Here is a 7,195-nt window from a genome sequence, read left to right as displayed (position 1 = left end):
CTGTTCTCCTTGGCTGCTAGATTGAATTTGGCTCCTTGAAAGTAGCTCTACCCTGTATACCCTGTTTACTCTGTGTCTGTTAACAGGCCAACACCAGCAGAGAATGTGGAACAGGCATTCAGTGTTAGGACTACTACATCTGGCAGAAAGGGAGAATAATGAATTAACTTGAATAAGAGAAGGGGAGGAGTAAAAGAGAGAAATAGACACACATAAATTCCAAGAGTGGATACCCTCTGACTATGGAGAAATGAGAGTGTTTTTCTTATTTGGCTGGTGAACTGTCTCTGAAAACAATTTCAAAAGTGGAGTTTTTTTTTTAAATTGGGCAATGTTAGCTTTATTTTAATATGGGTATAGTCTTTCAAGGATACCTCATTTCTAGAAGAAGCAATCTACCATCAGTTTCCTGATTTCTGTCTTTAATGCCACCAAAGCCCTCATCCTTTCTGACTAACATCTCTTCAAGGTTTATGTATGGCTTCTATATTATTGCACTCTCCTGGATCCATCCCACTTGTTTGAATTTTTGTATATGTGTGTGTGTGTGTGTGTGTGTGTGTGTGTGTGTGTGTATGTGTGAGTATTTTTTTTTTTTTGAGACATGGTTTCTTATACTGCCCAGGCTTGTTCTGAATTCAGCCTCAAGCAATTCTCTTGACTCAGGCTCCTGAATGGCTAAGATTACAGATGCTTGACACTGCACCTGGTTTATCATTTTTGTTGTTAGTATCCAGCCATCCAGTATTTCTCCCAATCTGCATTATTGTATCATGTTATCACCCCACCCAACCCCTTGTCACTCAGTACTGAAATCTCAGAATCTACTATGAGTAATAAACTCCATTAGGCTCTATCCTTGGGTGATTTCTTTCCCCTGTCCACACTTAAAATGAGCTTCCCATGCACTTCTTTCCTTGGTTCTCATAGCTGTCTATACTCTTTGTTGATTTCACCTACTCCTGTATCTCCTGTATCTTCATCTAATACGTTACTCAAATGACTCTAAATCTTCATCTTTGTGTCCAAATTTCATCTTTGTCTCCATACATTTTCAGAAGTACCAGACTTAATTTCTAATGAAATCTCTATCTGCATTTCTTGCAGGCATCTGAAGTGTTGCTTTTTCTATATATAGCTCATCTTCGTAATTTTACAAATACATGTCTGCTTCTAGATTTCCAATTTGAATGTAGTTTTATCATTCTTCAAATCTCAGAATCATCTTCTACTCTATCCATTGCCTATATCAGGTCATCAAATTCGGAGAAACTTACCTGTGAAATCTGTTCTTACATTTTATTCTCTTTTCCACTAGCCCAGATTCTGGTTTTATTATTGTGTTTATCATTGAAATATATAAGTGGCTTTGATCCCTTGAACCAGACCAACATATCTATGTTGGTTATATCAGCTAACCAATAAATTTAGTTTGTGAATGCCTGTAGGTTGTTTACCACTGATTCTCCTTTCTTCCTTAAGATGCCATCTTACTTTAAAAAAATTAAATTTATTCTCATTTGTTATATATGACAGCAAAATGCAATTCAAATTTTCATGTCTCTGGTTGTACACAAAGTAGAGTCAAACCATTTGTGTTTTCATACCTTTTCAGGGTAATGATGTCTGTCTCATTCCACTGTCTTTACTACCTCCATGCCCACTCCCCTTTGCTCTATGTAAAGTTCATCTATTCCTCCCATGCTGCCCCAGCATCCCGATTAAGAATCAGCATCCTTAAATCAGAGAAAACATTTGGCATTTTTTTGGGGGGGGATTGGCTTACTTCACTTAGCATTATATTCTCCAACTCCATCCATTTACCTGCCAATGTCATGATTTTATTCTCTTTTAGTGCTGAATAATATACCATTATGTATATATACCACATTTTATTTATCCATTAATCTACTGAAGGGTATCTAGGTTGGTTCCATAATTTAGCTACTGTGAATTATGCTTCTATAAATATTTATACAGTTGCATCAATGTAGTATGCTGTTTTTAAGTCCTTTGGGTATAAACCAAGGAGTGGGATAGCTGGGTCAAATGGTGGTTCCATTCCCAGTTTTTCAAGGAACCTCCACACTGCTTTCCATATTGGCTGCACCAATTTGCAGTCCCACCAGCAATGTATGAGTGTGCATTTTCCCCCACACACTCACCAACACTTATTGTTTGTATTCTTTTTTAAAAAAAAAAATTTAGTTGTTGATTGACGTTTATTTATTTGCTTATATGTGATGCTGAGAATCGAACCAGAGCCTCACGCATGCTAGGCAAACACTCTACCAATTGAGCCACAACCCCAGCCCTTATTGCTTGTATTCTTAATAGCTGCCATTCTGACTGGAGTGAGATGAAATCTTAGAGTGGTTTTGATTTACATTTCTCTAATTGCTAGAGATGTTAAACATTTTTTCCCATTTATTTGTTGATTTATTGGAGATCTTCTTCTGAGAAGTGTCTGTTTAGTTCCTTAGCCCATTTATTGATTAGGTTGTTTGGTTTTTTTTTTTTTTTTTTTGTGTGTGTGTGTGTGTGTGTTAAGATTTTGAGTTATTTATATTTTCTAGAGATTAGTGCTGTATCTGATGTGCATGTGGAAGATACCATCTTACTTTGATCCTGATTCCATCTTGCATATTCTTGGGTCCACAAGCCAAGTCTGATGAAGATTTTTATGCTTTGCACTCTGTTAATTCTTTTTTTTATTTTTGAATTATTATTATTATTATTATTATTATTATTATTATTAAATTATCTTCAGCTCACTCTTTCAGCTATTCTTTCTCTAGACTGTCTTGATTATATATCTGAGGTGGGGTTCCCATAGCTGGCACACAGGGTGAGCTAACATAATCAATTCCCAATAAGAGAATGACTTTTGAAAGTGGTGTTCTAAATCAGATAAATTATCTCTCCACCTCAAATTTCTCATCTTATAAACCAATACCAGAGTATTTTCCCTAAAACATAGATCTGATAATGTATTTCTCTTATTTATATATTTTTCTGGAGACTCTATAGCCTATAAATAAATTTAAAGTTTAGGACATTACTCAAAGACTTTCTAATTTAGTCCCATTCTGCTTTTCCAGCTTTATCTCCCACTCTAATCACAAAATCTACCTTCCAGCCTCATTAGACCACTGATTGAACTCAGCCCACATTTTCCTTTCTCTGTGTTGTTGGTCATGATATTCCTTCTACCTCAAATGCCCTTTCCTCTCATTTTCCACATTTGGAATGTTACTTATATGTAAAGGCCCAGCTTTTTTTTTTATAAAACCTTCCCAATTCTCTTCCTCCTATCTGCTTCTGAAAAACTCTTTGCAATTAGTGTGTACATATCGGTTGTATCCATTAGATACTAAGCCCAGGGAGATCATGAATAGTGTATCTTTCACCTATTCTTAGCACATTACCCCGGACATGGTTAGTACTAGTATTTATTAATATTATTTAACTAAAATTATAAATTCTAACATGCTATATAAAACCTGGTTATCATATAAACCTACATCATACTAAATAGCAAAAATAGTTTATAAAAGGAAAAAAGAAATCTAATAACAGCCACATCCAGGGATGTACGTGCAATGGAAGAACATTTTCTGTGGACTTGGAATCAGGCTGAGCCCTATATGTCTATGAATTTGGCCACTACTGAAGCCAAGTTTTGGAGACATTTTAATTGTGCAAGGCAACAACATGGTGAGGGATTAAAGTATGAAAATTCTGATGCTAATCAGAGTTGTTCATAAGGTTTAGGGGTAGATCTGCCTTCATAAAATGCCTGGGTGAGAGATGAAGCTAATGCTGATGAAATGGCTCAAGTTAGCCTTTCTGTTTTAAAGGCAGTAGAAGGCCAATGTTACAGGGCTTTATTTGAAAACAGTAATAAATAAAATAAAAGACCAGGAAAATAGTTATTCAGGCATTCATTTTTTTGCATAGAGTGACCAAAAGTCTTTCCCTCAAATTTTCTTAAAAATTCATGTGATGGGGATGTATCTCAGTGATTGAGCATTTGCCTAGTATATGCAAGGCAAAATAAAATAAAAAAAAATAAAATTGGTTGCCAATTTCCACAAAGAAGGCCTTAGGAATGATCTGTTGCCATTATAGATGTATATTTTCACGTTTAATATGTTGGCATAGAAGACTTAATAAATAAGACAAGATCCAGTATTCTGTGCTAGAGTATTCGGTAAAAAACAATGCATTTGCTTTCTAGGTTACCTGGTTTAATCAACTTAAACAAATTTAATCAATTTATATAAACTCTTAAGAGCTGTTCTGGCACATAATGTATACTTGATCACATACAGTGTTTGTGGTCATTTCTGTAAAATGTGAGATATTGGAACCTAGGTTAGAATTCCATTATATCATTATGTAGGAATTGAACCCCAAATCCCCTGCTTTTTGCAAGAGAGGTGGGCAAGATTGATGTTCATGTGAGAATGTCAGCTCTTTGGAATTGCAAGCAGTTTGTTACTGTGTGCACAGAAGGGAGGGGTCTTAAACAACTGACTTCTATCTATGTCCAATAAACAGGTAAGAATGAGCAAATAAAACTTGGTACAGGATGGATGAAAGTTGAAGACATTATTCTCAGAGAAAGACACCAGTCACAGAAGACCACATATCGCATGATTCTATTCCTATGAAATGTACATGATAGGCAATCTACAGAGACATGAAGTGAATAAGTAGTTGCCTTGGGCTGGGGGCAATTGCAATTGTGAGGACCAGGGGAAGTAATGACTAAGGAGTAGATTTTTTCTTTCTAGGTGATGAAAATATTCTCAAATTGTGTACAATTTCATGAATATACTGGACACTTTAAAGTAGATTTATGATATGTGAATTTTATTTATTTATTTTCAAGATGTTAAAACGGATGGAAGAGAATATATAAAATACAAATAAACCTGAATTTAGGCTTGCCTAGTTACTGATCCCCAGATATGTTTTTAAATTTTATAATTTACAGATGTCAACACATGTTCTTTAGTTTTCATGTAATTCATATTTTGAACAGGTCAGAAAATAAACATAAACCACAAAATAAAAGAGATAATAATTGCACAATTTTAGTTCTGCTTTTGGACTATATTCATTTTCATGAAACTGCATATACTGATTTTTAAAACAAGTATAAACTTCATAAAAAACATATCCCTAAATACCATCATGTGTCTCTCTGATCCACATAATTTAGCAAGAAAATTGAAAGCTTTTCTTTCACTGTTCATTTCTATACTTACATCTTAGTAACTTACAGATTGTACAATTACCATTCATGATCTGTTAAGCCACACTTGAAAATAACTTTGGGACTTTAGTTAATGTATAACAGGGAAGTCTGTTCTTTGTTGGAAATATATTTTCCATGTAAAATTGAAAGGGTTGATTTTCAGCAAACTGCATTAAAGCATAGGGGACATGAATCTGGGCATTTTCAAAGTCTCTATGAGGTTTGACACTTTTTTCAAAAGGAGAAAATGGTGCTGTTTTATCTTAGACAAACTTTGCCAGGGCTCTGCTTTACCTGCCAGGCTTCCTATCTCCAAAACCCTATAACTGGTACATTCAAACCATTAATCTGTACTTTCAAGTAAATGACCATCTCTGTTTATTATTTCCAGGTCTTTTTTGTTGGTGGTCTTTTCCTCCACTGGGACCAGTCTTGCTCCTAGTCAGACAGGATTAAGGAACAGAATTTTAGTAGTTTGGTGGTTTAGCCTCAAGTGGACCTATTGCTGGTGGACCTACTCTGACCTCACAGATCAGGTGAAGTAATTGGGCATTTTGGGCACCAGTTTTATTTGCCTGTATTTGCCTTTCTTTCATGAACTTCATCTAATATGCTTCTCTGTCTTGTTCACACTTGTATTGCTAGACTTCTTAAGGGACTTGTATTTTGTTTCTTAATTCTAATCTCTATGACTGGATTCCTGCTACATACTATTTGATTCAACCTCTGCTTATTGCCTGCTGTCAGATTTTCTGGATTTTAATTTTCTGTCTGCTTGCCAGGATATCCATTGCTGAACTTCCAGAGTCTGGCTGCTTGCCTGTTTGTTGCATACTATTATACTCCCCTTATGCTTTACCAGCTTGTCCAGGTTCTTCCTGTTGGTGATTACAGGGACCTTCTTAGCTTTCCTGTCCTGCCTTAATTGGTTTCTTCAGTTTCTGGATAGCAGGATTCTTGATCTGGCTCTGCCTGAAAATGAAAGCACCTGTTGAGATAATATCTCCCAGCTTACCACTAGTCTTCTTTTATTTTCTTGGGCCAATGTTTTGCTAATTCTTGTTACTCTTTATTTTCCTTTGTTTCCTCCATATAATCAGTGAGGAGAAATAGTTTGTTTCTTTTATAACATCTCTTGGATGTTTCTCTTCATTTCCTCTGGGGCCTCTGTAGTTCCAATCCTCGGGATTTATCTTGTTTTAGCCAGAGTTCAACAGTGGTGCCTCAAAGGGTTCTCAAAGGATGAGAGAGAAGCCAAGTGAACATGAGCAGGTCTCTGCTTCCACACCAACTTCAAATAAATCAGCCCTGTATCTATCGTGTATATTGGGGTTCTGTGAAGGACTTTATTTACAAAAATAATTCCTGTACTAATGGGAAAATTAATTTGAAAATCAGTGTTCAAAGTCATTCTGCAAACCACTGCCAAATCAGCTCTTAAAACACTCCTTGTGGGCTGGGGATGTGGCTCAAGCGGTAGTGCGCTCGCCTGGCATGTGTGCGGCCCGGGTTCGATCCTCAGCACCACATACAAAGATGTTGTGTCCGCCGAAAGACCAAAAAAATAAATATTAAAATTCTCTCTCTTTCTCTCTCTCTCTTTAAAAAAAACACTCCTTGTTTTATAACTTCCATGTTAAAGATCCTTATCGGTTACTACCACTATGTCATACATTCAAATCTGTTTGCATAGTGGGAAAAGGCTGTGGGTATAACCATGTTTCCTACTATTCTTCAATAGCCAGGTTCTCAACATTCTAGTCAAGTCCCACTGGCCCCTCGGGCATTATAGGTCAGTATTGTTTCCAAACAATTCCATATGTCATCTTTTCCTTACTTCCTTTGTTTTGCCTATTCGGATCTGATTTCTACTTTAGAGTTCAGCAGCTTAAGTATTACCCCCTTGAAAACTTTATCATCTATTGTAGG

This window comes from Callospermophilus lateralis, chromosome X, assembly GCF_048772815.1.
Source record: "Callospermophilus lateralis isolate mCalLat2 chromosome X, mCalLat2.hap1, whole genome shotgun sequence".
NCBI classification, from domain to species: Eukaryota; Metazoa; Chordata; class Mammalia; order Rodentia; family Sciuridae; genus Callospermophilus; species Callospermophilus lateralis.
Note: the sequence above shows the minus strand (reverse complement) of the source record.